Genomic DNA, 18,911 nt, shown 5'->3' on the forward strand with positions numbered 1-18,911 from the left:
ACCTGCCAAGTGGGCTCTTGAGTTTGGCTTCTTGGGGAAAAGTGCCTCCTTCCAAAGACAACTTCCCTGCATCCGGTCCTGGGCTTTTGCCTCCAAAAATTCCATAAGGACGAGGATTTCTCCCAGACCAAAGCTGCCCCCTCCTCCAAACCTGGCTGCCATCAGAGGCCCAAACGCGCCCTACAAAATGACACCTGCCAAGTGGGCTCTTGAGTTTGGCTTCCTGGGGAAAAATGCCTCCATTCAGAGTCTACTTGACTGCAGCCCGTCCTGGGTTTTTGAGTACAAAAATTCCATAAGGACGAGGATTTCTCCCAGACCAAAGCTGCCCCCTCCTCCAAACCTGGCTGCCATCGGTGGCCCAAACGCGCCCTACAAAATGACATCTGCCAAGTGGGCTCCTGAGTTTGGCTGCTTTGGGGAAAGTGCCTCCTTTCAAAGCCAACTTGCCTAACTTGCCTGCGGCCCGTCCTGGGCTTTTGCCTCCAAAAATTCCAGAAGGACGAGGATTTCTCCCAGACCAAAGCTGCCCCCTCCTCCAAACCTGGCTTCCATCGGAGGCCCAAACGCGCCCTAAAAAATGACACCTGCCAAGTGGGCTCTTGAGTTTGGCTTCTTGGGGAAAAGTGACTCCTTTCAAAACCAACTTGCCTGCGTCCCGTCCAGGGCTTTTGCTACAAAAATTCCATAAGGACGAGGATTCCTCCCAGACCAAAGCTGCCCCCTCCTCCAAACCTGGCTGCCATCGGAGGCCCAAACGCGCCCTACAAAATGACATCTGCCAAGTGGGCTCTTGAGTTTGGCTTTCTGGGGAAAAGTGCCTCCTTTCGGAGTCAACTTGCCTGCGGCCCATGCAGGGCTTTTGCCGACAAAAATTCCATAAGGACGAGGATTTCTCCCAGACCAAAGCTGCCCCCTCCTCCAAACCTGGCTGCCATCAGAGGCCCAAACGCGCCCCACAAAATGACATCTGCCAAGTGGGCTCTTGAGTTTGGCTTCTTGGGGAAAAGTGCCTCCTTTCGGAGCCAACTTGCCTAACTTGCCTGCGGCCCGTCCTGGGCTTTTGCCTACAAAAATTCCAGAAGGACGAGGATTTCTCCCAGACCAAAGCTGCCCCCTCCTCCAAACCTGGCTGCCATCGGAGGCCCAAACGCGCCCCACAAAATGACACCTGCATTGAGGGTTCATGAGTTTGGCTTCCTGGGGCAAAATGCCTCCTTTCGGAGTCAACTTGCCTGCGGCCCATGCAGGGCTTTTGCCTCCAAAAATTCCATAAGGACGAGGATTTCTCCCAGACCAAAGCTGCCCCCTCCTCCAAACCTGGCTGCCATCGGAGGCCCAAACGTGCCCTACAAAATGACACCTGCCAAGTGGGCTCTTGAGTTTGGCTTCTTGGGTGGAAGTGCCTCCTTACAAAGCCAACTTGCCTGCAGCCCGTCCTGGGCTTTTGAGTACAAAAATTCCATAAGGACGAGGATTTCTCCCAGACCAAAGCTGCCCCCTCCTCCAAACCTGGCTGCCATCGGAGGCCCAAACGCGCCCTACAAAATGACATCTGCCAAGTGGGCTCTTGAGTTTGGCTTCTTGGGGAAAAGTGCCTCGTTTCGGAGTCAACTTGCCGGCGGCCCATGCAGGGCTTTTGCCTCCAAAAATTCCATAAGGACGAGGATTTCTCCCAGACCAAAGCTGCCCCCTCCTCCAAACCTGGCTGCCATCGGAGGCCCAAACGCGCCCTACAAAATGACACCTGCCAAGTGGGCTCCTGAGTTTGGCTTCTTGGGGGAAAGTGCCTCCTTTCAAAGCCAACTTGCCTGCAGCCCGTGCTGGGCTTTTGCCTACAAAAATTCCATAAGGACGAGGATTTCTCCCAGACCAAAGCTGCCCCCTCCTCCAAACCTGGCTGCCATCGGAGGCCCAAACGCGCCCCACAAAATGACATCTGCATTGAGGGTACTTGAGTTTGGCTTCTTGGGGAAAAGTGCCTCCTTTCGGAGCCAACTTGCCTAACTTGCCTGCGGCCCATGCGGGGTTTTTGCCTACAAAAATTCCAGAAGGACGAGGATTTCTCCCAGACCAAAGCTGCCCCCTCCTCCAAACCTGGCTGCCATCGGAGGCCCAAACGCGCCCTACAAAATGACACCTGCCAAGTGGGCTCTTGAGTTTGGCTTCTTGGGGAAAAGTGACTCCTTTCAAAACCAACTTGCCTGCGTCCCGTCCCGGGCTTTTGCTACAAAAATTCCATAAGGACGAGGATTCCTCCCAGACCAAAGCTGCCCCCTCCTCCAAACCTGGCTGCCATCGGAGGCCCAAACGCGCCCTACAAAATGACATCTGCCAAGTGGGCTCTTGAGTTTGGCTTCTTGGGGAAAAGTGCCTCCTTTCGGAGTCAACTTGCCTGCGGCCCATGCAGGGCTTTTGCCGACAAAAATTCCATAAGGACGAGGATTTCTCCCAGACCAAAGCTGCCCCCTCCTCCAAACCTGGCTGCCATCGGAGGCCCAAACGTGCCCTACAAAATGACAGCTGCCAAGTGGGCTCTTGAGTTTGGCTTCTTGGGTGGAAGTACCTCCTTTCAACGCCAACTTGCCTGCGGCCCGTCCTGGGCTTCTGCCTACAAAAATTCCATAAGGACGAGGATTTCTCCCAGACCAAAGCTGCCCCCTCCTCCAAACCTGGCTGCCATCAGAGGCCCAAACGCGCCCCACAAAATGACATCTGCCAAGTGGGCTCTTGAGTTTGGCTTCTTGGGGAAAAGTGCCTCCTTTCGGAGCCAACTTGCCTAACTTGCCTGCGGCCCGTCCTGGGCTTTTGCCTACAAAAATTCCATAAGGACGAGGATTTCTCCCAGACCAAAGCTGCCCCCTCCTCCAAACCTGGCTGCCATCGGAGGCCCAAACGCGCCCCACAAAATGACACCTGCATTGAGGGTTCATGAGTTTGGCTTCCTGGGGCAAAGTGCCTCCTTTCGGAGTCAACTTGCCTGCGGCCCATGCAGGGCTTTTGCCTCCAAAAATTCCAGAAGGACGAGGATTTCTCCCAGACCAAAGCTGCCCCCTCCTCCAAACCTGGCTGCCATCGGAGGCCCAAACGCGCCCTACAAAATGACATCTGCCAAGTGGGCTCTTGAGTTTGGCTTCTTGCGGAAAAGTGCCTCCTTTCAAAGCCAACTTGCCTAACTAGCCTGCGGCCCGTCCTGGGCTTTTGCCTACAAAAATTCCATAAGGACGAGGATTTCTCCCAGACCAAAGCTGCCCCCTCCTCCAAACCTAGCTGCCATCGGTGCCCCAAACGCGCCCTACAAAATGACATCTGCCAAGTGGGCTCCTGAGTTTGGCTTCTTGGGGGAAAGTGCCTCCTTTCAAAGACAACTTGCCTGCAGCCCGTGCTGGGCTTTTGCCTCCAAAAATTCCATAAGGACGAGGATTTCTCCCAGACCAAAGCTGCCCCCTCCTCCAAACCTGGCTGCCATCGGAGGCCCAAACGCGCCCCACAAAATGAGATCTGCATTGAGGGTTCTTGAGTTTGGCTTCTTGGGGAAAAGTGCCTCCTTTCGGAGCCAACTTGCCTAACTTGCCTGCGGCCCGTCCTGGGCTTTTGCTACAAAAATTCCATAAGGACGAGGATTTCTCCCAGACCAAAGCTGCCCCCTCCTCCAAACCTGGCTGCCATCGGAGGCCCAAACGCGCCCTACAAAATGACATCTGCATTGTGGGTTCTTGAGTTTGCCTTCTTGGGGAAAAGTGCCTCCTTTCAAAGCAACTTGCCTAACTTGCCTGCGGCCCATGCGGGGTTTTTGACTACAAAAATTCCATAAGGACGAGGATTTCTCCCAGACCAAAGCTGCCCCCTCCTCCAAACCTGGCTGCCATCGGAGGCCCAAACGCGCCCTACAAAATGACACCTGCCAAGTGGGCTCTTGAGTTTGGCTTCTTGGGGAAAAGTGACTCCTTTCAAAACCAACTTGCCTGCGTCCCGTCCCGGGCTTTTGCTACAAAAATTCCATAAGGACGAGGATTCCTCCCAGACCAAAGCTGTCCCCTCCTCCAAACCTGGCTGCCATCGGAGGCCCAAACGCGCCCTACAAAATGACATCTGCATTGTGGGCTCTTGAGTTTGGCTTTCTGGGGAAAAGTGCCTCCTTTCGGAGTCAACTTGCCTGCGGCCCATGCGGGGTTTTTGCCTACAAAAATTCCATAAGGACGAGGATTTCTCCCAGACCAAAGCTGCCCCCTCCTCCAAACCTGGCTGCCATCGGAGGCCCAAACGTGCCCTACAAAATGACATCTGCCAAGTGGGCTCTTGAGTTTGGCTTCTTGGGTGGAAGTACCTCCTTTCAAAGCCAACTTGCCTGCGGCCCGTCCTGGGCTTTTGCCTCCAAAAATTCCAGAAGGACGAGGATTTCTCCCAGACCAAAGCTGCCCCCTCCTCCAAACCTGGCTGCCATCGGAGGCCCAAACGCGCCCTACAAAATGACATCTGCCAAGTGGGCTCTTGAGTTTGGCTTCTTGGGGGAAAGTGCCTCCTTTCAAAGCCAACTTGCCTAACTAGCCTGCGGCCCATGCAGGGCTTTTGCCTACAAAAATTCCATATGGACGAGGATTTCTCCCAGACCAAAGCTGCCCCCTCCTCCAAACCTGCCTGCCATCAGAGGCCCAAACGCGCCCTACAAAATGACACCTGCCAAGTGGGCTCTTGAGTTTGGCTTCTTGGGGAAAAGTGCCTCCTTTCAGAGCCAACTTGCCTAACTTGCCTGCGGCCCGTCCTGGGCTTTTGCTACAAAAATTCCATAAGGACGAGGATTTCTCCCAGACCAAAGCTGCCCCCTCCTCCAAACCTGGCTGCCATCGGTGGCCCAAACGCGCCCTACAAAATGACATCTGCCAAGTGGGCTCCTGAGTTTGGCTTCTTGGGGGAAAGTGCCTCATTTCGGAGACAACTTGCCTGCAGCCCGTGCTGGGCTTTTGCCTACAAAAATTCCAGAAGGACGAGGATTTCTCCCAGACCAAAGCTGACCCCTCCTCCAAACCTGGCTGCCATCGGAGGCCCAAACGCGCCCCACAAAATGACATCTGCATTGAGGGTTCTTGAGTTTGGCTTCTTGGGGAAAAGTGCCTCGTTTCGGAGTCAACTTGCCGGCAGCCCATGCAGGGCTTTTGCCTACAAAAATTCCATAAGGACGAGGATTTCTCCCAGACCAAAGCTGCCCCCTCCTCCAAACCTGGTTGCCATCGGAGGCCCAAACGCGCCCTACAAAATGACACCTGCCAAGTGGGCTCTTGAGTTTGGCTTCTTGGGGAAAAGTGCCTCCTTTCGGAGCCAACTTGCCTAACTAGCCTGCGGCCCGTGCTGGGCTTTTGCCTACAAAAATTCCATAAGGACGAGGATTTCTCCCAGACCAAAGCTGCCCCCTCCTCCAAACCCGGCTGCCATCGGAGGCCCAAACGCGCCCTACAAAATGACACCTGCCAAGTGGGCTCCTGAGTTTGGCTTCTTGGGGGAAAGTGCCTCCTTTCAAAGCCAACTTGCCTGCAGCCCGTGCTGGGCTTTAGACTACAAAAATTCCAGAAGGACGAGGATTTCTCCCAGACCAAAGCTGCCCCCTCCTCCAAACCTGGCTGCCATCGGAGGCCCAAACGCGCCCTACAAAATGACACCTGCCAAGTGGGCTCTTGAGTTTGGCTTCTTGGGGAAAAGTGACTCCTTTCAAAACCAACTTGCCTGCATCCCGTCCCGGGCTTTTGCTACAAAAATTCCATAAGGACGAGGATTCCTCCGGGACCAAAGCTGCCCCCTCCTCCAAACCTGGCTGCCATCGGAGGCCCAAACGCGCCCTACAAAATGACATCTGCCAAGTGGGCTCTTGAGTTTGGCTTTCTGGGGAAAAGTGCCTCCTTTCGGAGTCAACTTGCCTGCGGCCCATGCAGGGCTTTTGCCTCCAAAAATTCCATAAGGACGAGGATTTCTCCCAGGCCAAAGCTGCCCCCTCCTCCAAACCTGGCTGCCATCGGAGGCCCAAACGTGCCCTACAAAATGACATCTGCCAAGTGGGCTCTTGAGTTTGGCTTCTTGGGTGGAAGTACCTCCTTTCAAAGCCAAGTTGCCTGCGGCCCGTCCCGGGCTTCTGCCTACAAAAATTCCATAAGGACGAGGATTTCTCCCAGACCAAAGCTGCCCCCTCCTCCAAACCTGGCTGCCATCAGAGGCCCAAACGCGCCCCACAAAATGACATCTGCCAAGTGGGCTCTTGAGTTTGGCTTCTTGGGGAAAAGTGCCTCCTTTCGGAGCCAACTTGCCTACCTTGCCTGCGGCCCGTCCTGGGCTTTTGCCTACAAAAATTCCAGAAGGACGAGGATTTCTCCCAGACCAAAGCTGCCCCCTCCTCCAAACCTGGCTGCCATCGGAGGCCCAAACGCGCCCCACAAAATGACACCTGCATTGAGGGTTCATGAGTTTGGCTTCCTGGGGCAAAGTGCCTCCTTTCGGAGTCAACTTGCCTGCGGCCCATGCAGGGCTTTTGCCGACAAAAATTCCAGAAGGACGAGGATTTCTCCCAGACCAAAGCTGCCCCCTCCTCCAAACCTGGCTGCCATCGGAGGCCCAAACGTGCCCTACAAAATGACTCCTGCCAAGTGGGCTCTTGAGTTTGGCTTCTTGGGTGGAAGTGCCTCCTTACAAAGCCAACTTGCCTGCAGCCCGTCCTGGGTTTTTGCCTACAAAAATTCCATAAGGACGAGGATTTCTCCCAGACCAAAGCTGCCCCCTCCTCCAAACCTGGCTGCCATCGGAGGCCCAAACGCGCCCCACAAAATGAGATCTGCATTGAGGGTTCTTGAGTTTGGCTTCTTGGGGAAAAGTGCCTCCTTTCGGAGCCAACTTGCCTAACTTGCCTGCGGCCCGTCCTGGGCTTTTGCTACAAAAATTCCATAAGGACGAGGATTTCTCCCAGACCAAAGCTGCCCCCTCCTCCAAACCTGGCTGCCATCGGAGGCCCAAACGCGCCCTACAAAATGACATCTGCATTGTGGGTTCTTGAGTTTGCCTTCTTGGGGAAAAGTGCCTCCTTTCAAAGCAACTTGCCTAACTTGCCTGCGGCCCATGCGGGGTTTTTGACTACAAAAATTCCATAAGGACGAGGATTTCTCCCAGACCAAAGCTGCCCCCTCCTCCAAACCTGGCTGCCATCGGAGGCCCAAACGCGCCCTACAAAATGACACCTGCCAAGTGGGCTCTTGAGTTTGGCTTCTTGGGGAAAAGTGACTCCTTTCAAAACCAACTTGCCTGCGTCACGTCCCGGGCTTTTGCTACAAAAATTCCATAAGGACGAGGATTCCTCCCAGACCAAAGCTGTCCCCTCCTCCAAACCTGGCTGCCATCGGAGGCCCAAACGCGCCCTACAAAATGACATCTGCATTGTGGGCTCTTGAGTTTGGCTTTCTGGGGAAAAGTGCCTCCTTTCGGAGTCAACTTGCCTGCGGCCCATGCAGGGCTTTTGCCTACAAAAATTCCATAAGGACGAGGATTTCTCCCAGACCAAAGCTGCCCCCTCCTCCAAACCTGGCTGCCATCGGAGGCCCAAACGTGCCCTACAAAATGACATCTGCCAAGTGGGCTCTTGAGTTTGCCTTCTTGGGTGGAAGTACCTCCTTTCAAAGCCAACTTGCCTGCGGCCCGTCCTGGGCTTTTGCCTACAAAAATTCCATAAGGACGAGGATTTCTCCCAGACCAAAGCTGCCCCCTCCTCCAAACCTGGCTGCCATCGGAGGCCCAAACGCGCCCTACAAAATGACATCTGCCAAGTGGGCTCTTGAGTTTGGCTTCTTGGCGGAAAGTGCCTCCTTTCAAAGCCAACTTGCCTAACTAGCCTGCGGCCCATGCAGGGCTTTTGCCTACAAAAATTCCATAAGGACGAGGATTTCTCCCAGACCAAAGCTGCCCCCTCCTCCAAACCTGGCTGCCATCAGAGGCCCAAACGCGCCCTACAAAATGACATCTGCCAAGTGGGCTCTTGAGTTTGGCTTCTTGGGGAAAAGTGCCTCCTTTCGGAGCCAACTTGCCTAACTTGCCTGCGGCCCGTCCTGGGCTTTTGCTACAAAAATTCCAGAAGGACGAGGATTTCTCCCAGACCAAAGCTGCCCCCTCCTCCAAACCTGGCTGCCATCAGAGGCCCAAACGCGCCCCACAAAATGACACCTGCATTGAGGGTTCTTGAGTTTGGATTCCTGGGGAAAAGTGCCTCCTTTCGGAGTCAACTTGCCTGCGGCCCATGCAGGGCTTTTGCCTCCAAAAATTCCAGAAGGACGAGGATTTCTCCCAGGCCAAAGCTGCCCCCTCCTCCAAACCTGGCTGCCATCGGAGGCCCAAACGCGCCCTACAAAATGACACCTGCCAAGTGGGCTCTTGAGTTTGGCTTCTTGGGGAAAAGTGACTCCATTCAAAACCAACTTGCCTGCGTCCAGTCCCGGGCTTTTGCTACAAAAATTCCATAAGGACGAGGATTCCTCCCAGACCAAAGCTGCCCCCTCCTCCAAACCTGGCTGCCATCGGAGGCCCAAACGCGCCCTACAAAATGACATCTGCCAAGTGGGCTCTTGAGTTTGGCTTTCTGGGGAAAAGTGCCTCCTTTCGGAGTCAACTTGCCTGCGGCCCATGCAGGGCTTTTGCCTCCAAAAATTCCATAAGGACGAGGATTTCTCCCAGACCAAAGCTGCCCCCTCCTCCAAACCTGGCTGCCATCGGAGGCCCAAACGTGCCCTACAAAATGACACCTGCCAAGTGGGCTCTTGAGTTTGGCTTCTTGGGTGGAAGTGCCTCCTTTCAAAGCCAACTTGCCTGCGGCCCGTGCTGGGCTTTTGCCTACAAAAATTCCATAAGGACGAGGATTTCTCCCAGACCAAAGCTGCCCCCTCCTCCAAACCTGGCTGCCATCGGAGGCCCAAACGCGCCCTACAAAATGACATCTGCCAAGTGGGCTCTTGAGTTTGGCTTCTTGCGGAAAAGTGCCTCCTTTCAAAGCCAACTTGCCTAACTAGCCTGCAGCCCATTCTGGGATTTTGCCTCCAAAAATTCCATAAGGACGAGGATTTCTCCCAGACCAAAGCTGCCCCCTCCTCCAAATCTAGCTGCCATCGGTGGCCCAAACGCGCCCTACAAAATGACATCTGCCAAGTGGGCTCCTGAGTTTGGCTTCTTGGGGGAAAGTGCCTCCTTTCAAAGCCAACTTGCCTGCGGCCCGTGCTGGGCTTTAGACTACAAAAATTCCATAAGGACAAGGATTTCTCCCAGACCAAAGCTGCCCCCTCCTCCAAACCTGGCTGCCATCGGAGGCCCAAACGCGCCCCACAAAATGACATCTGCATTGAGGGTTCTTGAGTTTGGCTTCTTGGGGAAAAGTGCCTCCTTTCGGAGCCAACTTGCCTAACTTGCCTGCGGCCCATCCTGGGCTTTTGCCTCCAAAAATTCAATAAGGACGAGGATTTCTCCCAGACCAAAGCTGCCCCCTCCTCCAAACCTGGCTGCCATCGGAGGCCCAAACGCGCCCCACAAAATGACATCTTCATTGAGGGTTCTTGAGTTTGGCTTCTTGGGGAAAAGTGCCTCCTTTCGGAGTCAACTTGCCTAACTTGCCTGCGGACCATGCGGGGTTTTTGCCTACAAAAATTCCATAAGGACGAGGATTTCTCCCAGACCAAAGCTGCCCCCTCCTCCAAACCTGGCTGACATCGGAGGCCCAAACGCGCCCTACAAAATGACACCTGCCAAGTGGGCTCTTGAGTTTGGCTTCTTGGGGAAAAGTGCCTCCTTTCGGAGTCAACTTGCCGGCGGCCCATGCAGGGCTTTTGCCTCCAAAAATTCCATAAGGACGAGGATTTCTCCCAGACCAAAGCTGCCCCCTCCTCCAAACCTGGCTGCCATCGGAGGCCCAAACGCGCCCTACAAAATGACACCTGCCATGTGGGCTCTTGAGTTTGGCTTCTTGGGGGAAAGTGCCTCCTTTCGGAGCCAACTTGCCTAACTAGCCTGCGGCCCGTCCTGGGCTTCTGCCTACAAAAATTCCATAAGGACGAGGATTTCTCCCAGACCAAAGCTGCCCCCTCCTCCAAACCTGGCTGCCATCAGAGGCCCAAACGCGCCCTACAAAATGACATCTGCCAAGCGGGCTCTTGAGTTTGGCTTCTTGGGGAAAAGTGCCTCCTTTCGGAGCCAAATTGCCTAACTTGCCTGCGGCCCGTGCTGGGCTTTTGCCTCCAAAAATTCCATAAGGACGAGGATTTCTCCCAGACCAAAGCTGCCCCCTCCTCCAAACCTGGCTGCCATCGGAGGCCCAAACGCGCCCCACAAAATGACACCTGCATTGAGGGTTCTTGAGTTTGGCTTCCTGGGGAAAAGTGCCTCCTTTCGGAGTCAACTTGCCTGTGGCCCATGCAGGGCTTTTGCCTACAAAAATTCCAGAAGGACGAGGATTTCTCCCAGACCAAAGCTGCCCCCTCCTCCAAACCTGGCTGCCATCGGAGGCCCAAACGTGCCCTACAAAATGACACCTGCCAAGTGGGCTCTTGAGTTTGGCTTCTTGGGTGGAAGTGCCTCCTTTCAAAGCCAACTTGCCTGCGGCCCGTGCTGGGCTTTTGCCTACAAAAATTCCAGAAGGACGAGGATTTCTCCCAGACCAAAGCTGCCCCCTCCTCCAAACCTGGCTGCCATCGGAGGCCCAAACGCGCCCTACAAAATGACATCTGCCAAGCGGGCTCTTGAGTTTGGCTTCTTGGGGAAAAGTGCCTCCTTTCGGAGTCAACTTGCCTGCGGCCCATGCAGGGCTTTTGCCGACAAAAATTCCATAAGGACGAGGATTTCTCCCAGACCAAAGCTGCCCCCTCCTCCAAACCTGGCTGCCATCAGAGGCCCTAACGCGCCCTACAAAATGACATCTGCCAAGTGGGCTCTTGAGTTTGGCTTCATGGGGAAAAGTGCCTCCTTTCGGAGCCAAATTGCCTAACTTGCCTGCGGCCCGTCCTGGGCTTTTGCCTACAAAAATTCCGGAAGGACGAGGATTTCTCCCAGACCAAAGCTGCCCCCTCCTCCAAACCTGGCTGCCATCGGAGGCCCAAACGCGCCCCACAAAATGACATCTGCCAAGTGGGCTCTTGAGTTTGGCTTCATGGGGAAAAGTGCCTCCTTTCGGAGCCAAATTGCCTAACTTGCCTGCGGCCCGTCCTGGGCTTTTGCCTCCAAAAATTCCGGAAGGACGAGGATTTCTCCCAGACCAAAGCTGCCCCCTCCTCCAAACCTGGCTGCCATCGGAGGCCCAAACGCGCCCCACAAAATGACACCTGCATTGAGGGTTCTTGAGTTTGGCTTCCTGGGGAAAAGTGCCTCCTTTCGGAGTCAACTTGCCTGCGGCCCATGCAGGGCTTTTGCCTACAAAAATTCCATAAGGACGAGGATTTCTCCCAGACCAAAGCTGCCCCCTCCTCCAAACCTGGCTGCCATCGGAAGCCCAAAGGTGCCCTACAAAATGACATCTGCCAAGTGGGCTCTTGAGTTTGGCTTCTTGGGTGGAAGTACCTCCTTTCAAAGCCAACTTGCCTGCGGCCCGTCCTGGGCTTTTGCCTACAAAAATTCCAGAAGGACGAGGATTTCTCCCAGACCAAAGCTGCCCCCTCCTCCAAACCTGGCTGCCATCGGAGGCCCAAACGCGCCCCACAAAATGACATCTGCCAAGTGGGCTCTTGAGTTTGGCTTCCTGGGGAAAAGTGCCTCCTTTCGGAGTCAACTTGACTCCGGCCCATGCAGGGCTTTTGCCTCCAAAAATTCCAGAAGGACGAGGATTTCTCCCAGACCAAAGCTGCCCCCTCCTCCAAACCTGGCTGCCATCGGAGGCCCAAACGTGCCCTACAAAATGACATCTGCCAAGTGGGCTCTTGAGTTTGGCTTCTTGGGTGGAAGTGCCTCCTTTCAAAGCCAACTTGCCTGCGTCCCGTCCTGGGCTTTTGCCTACAAAAATTCCATAAGGACGAGGATTTCTCCCAGACCAAAGCTGCCCCCTCCTCCAAACCTGGCTGCCATCGGAGGCCCAAACGCGCCCTACAAAATGACATCTGCCAAGTGGGCTCTTGAGTTTGGCTTCTTGCGGAAAAGTGCCTCCTTTCAAAGCCAACTTGCCTAACTAGCCTGCAGCCCATTCTGGGCTTTTGAGTACAAAATTTCCATAAGGACGAGGATTTCTCCCAGACCAAAGCTGCCCCCTCCTCCAAACCTAGCTGCCATCGGTGGCCCAAACGCGCCCTACAAAATGACATCTGCATTGAGGGTTCTTGAGTTTGGCTTCTTGGGGGAAAGTGCCTCCTTTCAAAGCCAACTTGCCTAACTAGCCTGCAGCCCATTCTGGGCTTTTGAGTACAAAAATTCCATAAGGACGAGGATTTCTCCCAGACCAAAGCTGCCCCCTCCTCCAAACCTGGCTGCCATCGGAGGCCCAAACGCGCCCCACAAAATGACATCTGCATTGAGGGTTCTTGAGTTTGGCTTCTTGGGGAAAAGTGCCTCCTTTCGGAGCCAACTTGCCTAACTTGCCTGCGGGCCATCCTGGGCTTTTGCCTCAAAAAATTCAATAAGGACGAGGATTTCTCCCAGACCAAAGCTGCCCCCTCCTCCAAACCTGGCTGCCATCGGAGGCCCAAACGCGCCCCACAAAATGACATCTGCATTGAGGGTTCTTGAGTTTGGCTTCTTTGGGAAAAGTGCCTCCTTTCGGAGTCAATGTGCCTAACTTGCCTGCGGCCCATGCGGGGTTTTTGCCTACAAAAATTCCATAAGGACGAGGATTTCTCCCAGACCAAAGCTGCCCCCTCCTCCAAACCTGGCTGCCATCGGAGGCCCAAACGCGCCCTACAAAATGACACCTGCCAAGTGGGCTCTTGAGTTTGGCTTCTTGGGGAAAAGTGCCTCCTTTCGGAGTCAACTTGCCGGCGGCCCATGCAGGGCTTTTGCCTCCAAAAATTCCATAAGGACGAGGATTTCTCCCAGACCAAAGCTGCCCCCTCCTCCAAACCTGGCTGCCATCGGAGGCCCAAACGCGCCCTACAAAATGACACCTGCCAAGTGGGCTCTTGAGTTTGGCTTCTTGGGGGAAAGTGCCTCCTTTCGGAGCCAACTTGCCTAACTAGCCTGCGGCCCGTCCTGGGCTTCTGCCTACAAAAATTCCATAAGGACGAGGATTTCTCCCAGACCAAAGCTGCCCCCTCCTCCAAACCTGGCTGCCATCAGAGGCCCAAACGCGCCCTACAAAATGACATCTGCCAAGTGGGCTCTTGAGTTTGGCTTCTTGGGGAAAAGTGCCTCCTTTCGGAGCCAACTTGCCTAACTTGCCTGCGGCCCGTCCTGGGCTTTTGCCTCCAAAAATTCCATAAGGACGAGGATTTCTCCCAGACCAAAGCTGCCCCCTCCTCCAAACCTGGCTGCCATCGGAGGCCCAAACGCGCCCCACAAAATGACACCTGCATTGAGGGTTCTTGAGTTTGGCTTCCTGGGGAAAAGTGCCTCCTTTCGGAGTCAACTTGCCTGTGGCCCATGCAGGGCTTTTGCCTACAAAAATTCCAGAAGGACGAGGATTTCTCCCAGACCAAAGCTGCCCCCTCCTCCAAACCTGGCTGCCATCGGAGGCCCAAACGTGCCCTACAAAATGACACCTGCCAAGTGGGCTCTTGAGTTTGGCTTCTTGGGTGGAAGTGCCTCCTTTCAAAGCCAACTTGCCTGCGGCCCGTGCTGGGCTTTTGCCTACAAAAATTCCATAAGGACGAGGATTTCTCCCAGACCAAAGCTGCCCCCTCCTCCAAACCTGGCTGCCATCGGAGGCCCAAACGCGCCCTACAAAATGACATCTGCCAAGTGGGCTCTTGAGTTTGGCTTCTTGGGGAAAAGTGCCCCCTTTCGGAGCCAACTTGCCTAACTTGCCTGCGGCCCGTCCTGGGCTTTTGCCTACAAAAATTCCAGAAGGACGAGGATTTCTCCCAGACCAAAGCTGCCCCCTCCTCCAAACCTGGCTGCCATCGGAGGCCCAAACGCGCCCCACAAAATGACATCTGCCAAGTGGGCTCTTGAGTTTGGCTTCCTGGGGAAAAGTGCCTCCTTTCGGAGTCAACTTGACTCCGGCCCATGCAGGGCTTTTGCCTCCAAAAATTCCAGAAGGACGAGGATTTCTCCCAGACCAAAGCTGCCCCCTCCTCCAAACCTGGCTGCCATCGGAGGCCCAAACGTGCCCTACAAAATGACATCTGCCAAGTGGGCTCTTGAGTTTGGCTTCTTGGGTGGAAGTGCCTCCTTTCAAAGCCAACTTGCCTGCGTCCCGTCCTGGGCTTTTGCCTACAAAAATTCCATAAGGACGAGGATTTCTCCCAGACCAAAGCTGCCCCCTCCTCCAAACCTGGCTGCCATCGGAGGCCCAAACGCGCCCTACAAAATGACATCTGCCAAGTGGGCTCTTGAGTTTGGCTTCTTGCGGAAAAGTGCCTCCTTTCAAAGCCAACTTGCCTAACTAGCCTGCAGCCCATTCTGGGCTTTTGAGTACAAAATTTCCATAAGGACGAGGATTTCTCCCAGACCAAAGCTGCCCCCTCCTCCAAACCTAGCTGCCATCGGTGGCCCAAACGCGCCCTACAAAATGACATCTGCATTGAGGGTTCTTGAGTTTGGCTTCTTGGGGGAAAGTGCCTCCTTTCAAAGCCAACTTGCCTAACTAGCCTGCAGCCCATTCTGGGCTTTTGAGTACAAAAATTCCATAAGGACGAGGATTTCTCCCAGACCAAAGCTGCCCCCTCCTCCAAACCTGGCTGCCATCGGAGGCCCAAACGCGCCCCACAAAATGACATCTGCATTGAGGGTTCTTGAGTTTGGCTTCTTGGGGAAAAGTGCCTCCTTTCGGAGCCAACTTGCCTAACTTGCCTGCGGGCCATCCTGGGCTTTTGCCTCAAAAAATTCAATAAGGACGAGGATTTCTCCCAGACCAAAGCTGCCCCCTCCTCCAAACCTGGCTGCCATCGGAGGCCCAAACGCGCCCCACAAAATGACATCTGCATTGAGGGTTCTTGAGTTTGGCTTCTTGGGGAAAAGTGCCTCCTTTCGGAGTCAATGTGCCTAACTTGCCTGCGGCCCATGCGGGGTTTTTGCCTACAAAAATTCCATAAGGACGAGGATTTCTCCCAGACCAAAGCTGCCCCCTCCTCCAAACCTGGCTGCCATCGGAGGCCCAAACGCGCCCTACAAAATGACACCTGCCAAGTGGGCTCTTGAGTTTGGCTTCTTGGGGAAAAGTGCCTCCTTTCGGAGTCAACTTGCCGGCGGCCCATGCAGGGCTTTTGCCTCCAAAAATTCCATAAGGACGAGGATTTCTCCCAGACCAAAGCTGCCCCCTCCTCCAAACCTGGCTGCCATCGGAGGCCCAAACGCGCCCTACAAAATGACACCTGCCAAGTGGGCTCTTGAGTTTGGCTTCTTGGGGGAAAGTGCCTCCTTTCGGAGCCAACTTGCCTAACTAGCCTGCGGCCCGTCCTGGGCTTCTGCCTACAAAAATTCCATAAGGACGAGGATTTCTCCCAGACCAAAGCTGCCCCCTCCTCCAAACCTGGCTGCCATCAGAGGCCCAAACGCGCCCTACAAAATGACATCTGCCAAGTGGGCTCTTGAGTTTGGCTTCTTGGGGAAAAGTGCCTCCTTTCGGAGCCAACTTGCCTAACTTGCCTGCGGCCCGTCCTGGGCTTTTGCCTCCAAAAATTCCATAAGGACGAGGATTTCTCCCAGACCAAAGCTGCCCCCTCCTCCAAACCTGGCTGCCATCGGAGGCCCAAACGCGCCCCACAAAATGACACCTGCATTGAGGGTTCTTGAGTTTGGCTTCCTGGGGAAAAGTGCCTCCTTTCGGAGTCAACTTGCCTGTGGCCCATGCAGGGCTTTTGCCTACAAAAATTCCAGAAGGACGAGGATTTCTCCCAGACCAAAGCTGCCCCCTCCTCCAAACCTGGCTGCCATCGGAGGCCCAAACGTGCCCTACAAAATGACACCTGCCAAGTGGGCTCTTGAGTTTGGCTTCTTGGGTGGAAGTGCCTCCTTTCAAAGCCAACTTGCCTGCGGCCCGTGCTGGGCTTTTGCCTACAAAAATTCCATAAGGACGAGGATTTCTCCCAGACCAAAGCTGCCCCCTCCTCCAAACCTGGCTGCCATCGGAGGCCCAAACGCGCCCTACAAAATGACATCTGCCAAGTGGGCTCTTGAGTTTGGCTTCTTGGGGAAAAGTGCCCCCTTTCGGAGCCAACTTGCCTAACTTGCCTGCGGCCCGTCCTGGGCTTTTGAGTACAAAAATTCCAGAAGGACGAGGATTTCTCCCAGACCAAAGCTGCCCCCTCCTCCAAACCTGGCTGCCATCGGAGGCCCAAACGCGCCCTACAAAATGACATCTGCATTGTGGGTTCTTGAGTTTGGCTTCTTGGGGAAAAGTGCCTCCTTTCAAAGCCAACTTGCCTAACTTGCCTGCGGCCCGTCCTGGGCTTTTGCCTACAAAAATTCCAGAAGGACAAGGATTTCTCCCAGACCAAAGCTGCTCCCTCCTCCAAACCTGGCTGTCATCGGAGGCCCAAACGCGCCCCACAAAATGACATCTGCCAAGTGGGCTCTTGAGTTTGGCTTCTTGGGGAAAAGTGACTCCTTTCAAAACCAACTTGCCTGCGTCCCGTCCCGGACGTTTGCTACAAAAATTCCATAAGGACGAGGATTCCTCCCAGACCAAAGCTGCCCCCTCCGCCAAACCTGGCTGCCATCGGAGGCCCAAACGCGCCCTACAAAATGACATCTGCCAAGCGGGCTCTTGAGTTTGGCTTCTTGGGGAAAAGTGCCTCCTTTCGGAGTCAACTTGCCTGCGGCCCATGCAGGGCTTTTGCCGACAAAAATTCCATAAGGACGAGGATTTCTCCCAGACCAAAGCTGCCCCCTCCTCCAAACCTGGCTGCCATCAGAGGCCCTAACGCGCCCTACATAATGACATCTGCCAAGTGGGCTCTTGAGTTTGGCTTCATGGGGAAAAGTGCCTCCTTTCGGAGCCAAATTGCCTAACTTGCCTGCGGCCCGTCCTGGGCTTTTGCCTACAAAAATTCCATAAGGACGAGGATTTCTCCCAGACCAAAGCTGCCCCCTCCTCCAAACCTGGCTGCCATCGGAGGCCCAAACGCGCCCCACAAAATGACACCTGCATTGAGGGTTCTTGAGTTTGGCTTCCTGGGGAAAAGTGCCTCCTTTCGGAGTCAACTTGCCTGTGGCCCATGCAGGGCTTTTGCCGACAAAAATTCCAGAAGGACGAGGATTTCTCCCAGACCAAAGCTGCCCCCTCCTCCAAACCTGGCTGCCATCGGAGGCCCAAACGTGCCCTACAAAATGACACCTGCCAAGTGGGCTCTTGAGTTTGGCTTCTTGGGTGGAAGTGCCTCCTTTCAAAGCCAACTTGCCTGCGGCCCGTGCTGGGCTTTTGCCTACAAAAATTCCATAAGGACGAGGATTTCTCCCAGACCAAAGCTGCCCCCTCCTCCAAACCAGGCTGCCATCGGAGGCCCAAACGCGCCCTACAAAATGACATCTGCCAAGTGGGCTCTTGAGTTTGGCTTCTTGGGGAAAAGTGCCCCCTTTCGGAGCCAACTTGCCTAACTTGCCTGCGGCCCGTCCTGGGCTTTTGAGTACAAAAATTCCAGAAGGACGAGGATTTCTCCCAGACCAAAGCTGCCCCCTCCTCCAAACCTGGCTGCCATCGGAGGCCCAAACGCGCCCTACAAAATGACATCTGCATTGTGGGTTCTTGAGTTTGGCTTCTTGGGGAAAAGTGCCTCCTTTCAAAGCCAACTTGCCTAACTTGCCTGCGGCCCGTGCTGGGCTTTTGCCTACAAAAATTCCAGAAGGACAAGGATTTCTCCCAGACCAAAGCTGCTCCCTCCTCCAAACCTGGCTGTCATCGGAGGCCCAAACGCGCCCCACAAAATGACATCTGCCAAGTGGGCTCTTGAGTTTGGCTTCTTGGGGAAAAGTGACTCCTTTCAAAACCAACTTGCCTGCGTCCCGTCCCGGACGTTTGCTACAAAAATTCCATAAGGACGAGGATTCCTCCCAGACCAAAGCTGCCCCCTCCGCCAAACCTGGCTGCCATCGGAGGCCCCAACGCGCCCTACAAAATGACATCTGCCAAGCGGGCTCTTGAGTTTGGCTTCTTGGGGAAAAGTGCCTCCTTTCGGAGTCAACTTGCCTGCGGCCCATGCAGGGCTTTTGCCGACAAAAATTCCATAAGGACGAGGATTTCTCCCAGACCAAAGCTGCCCCCTCCTCCAAACCTGGCTGCCATCAGAGGCCCTAACGCGCCCTACATAATGACATCTGCCAAGTGGGCTCTTGAGTTTGGCTTCATGGGGAAAAGTGCCTCCTTTCGGAGCCAAAATGCCTAACTTGCCTGCGGCCCGTCCTGGGCTTTTGCCTACAAAAATTCCGGAAGGACGAGGATTTCTCCCAGACCAAAGCTGCCCCCTCCTCCAAACCTGGCTGCCATCGGAGGCCCAAACGCGCCCCACAAAATGACATCTGCCAAGTGGGCTCTTGAGTTTGGCTTCTTGGGTGGAAGTACCTCCTTTCAAAGCCAACTTGCCTGCGGCCCGTCCTGGGCTTTTGCCTACAAAAATTCCAGAAGGACGAGGATTCCTCCCAGACCAAAGCTGCCCCCTCCGCCAAACCTGGCTGCCATCGGAGGCCCAAACGCGCCCTACAAAATGACATCTGCCAAGCGGGCTCTTGAGTTTGGCTTCTTGGGGAAAAGTGCCTCCTTTCGGAGTCAACTTGCCGGCGGCCCTTGCAGGGCTTTTGCCTCCAAAAATTCCATAAGGACGAGGATTTCTCCC

The sequence above is a fragment of the Cinclus cinclus genome, chromosome 31, assembly GCF_963662255.1.
Source record: "Cinclus cinclus chromosome 31, bCinCin1.1, whole genome shotgun sequence".
NCBI lineage: Eukaryota > Metazoa > Chordata > Aves > Passeriformes > Cinclidae > Cinclus > Cinclus cinclus.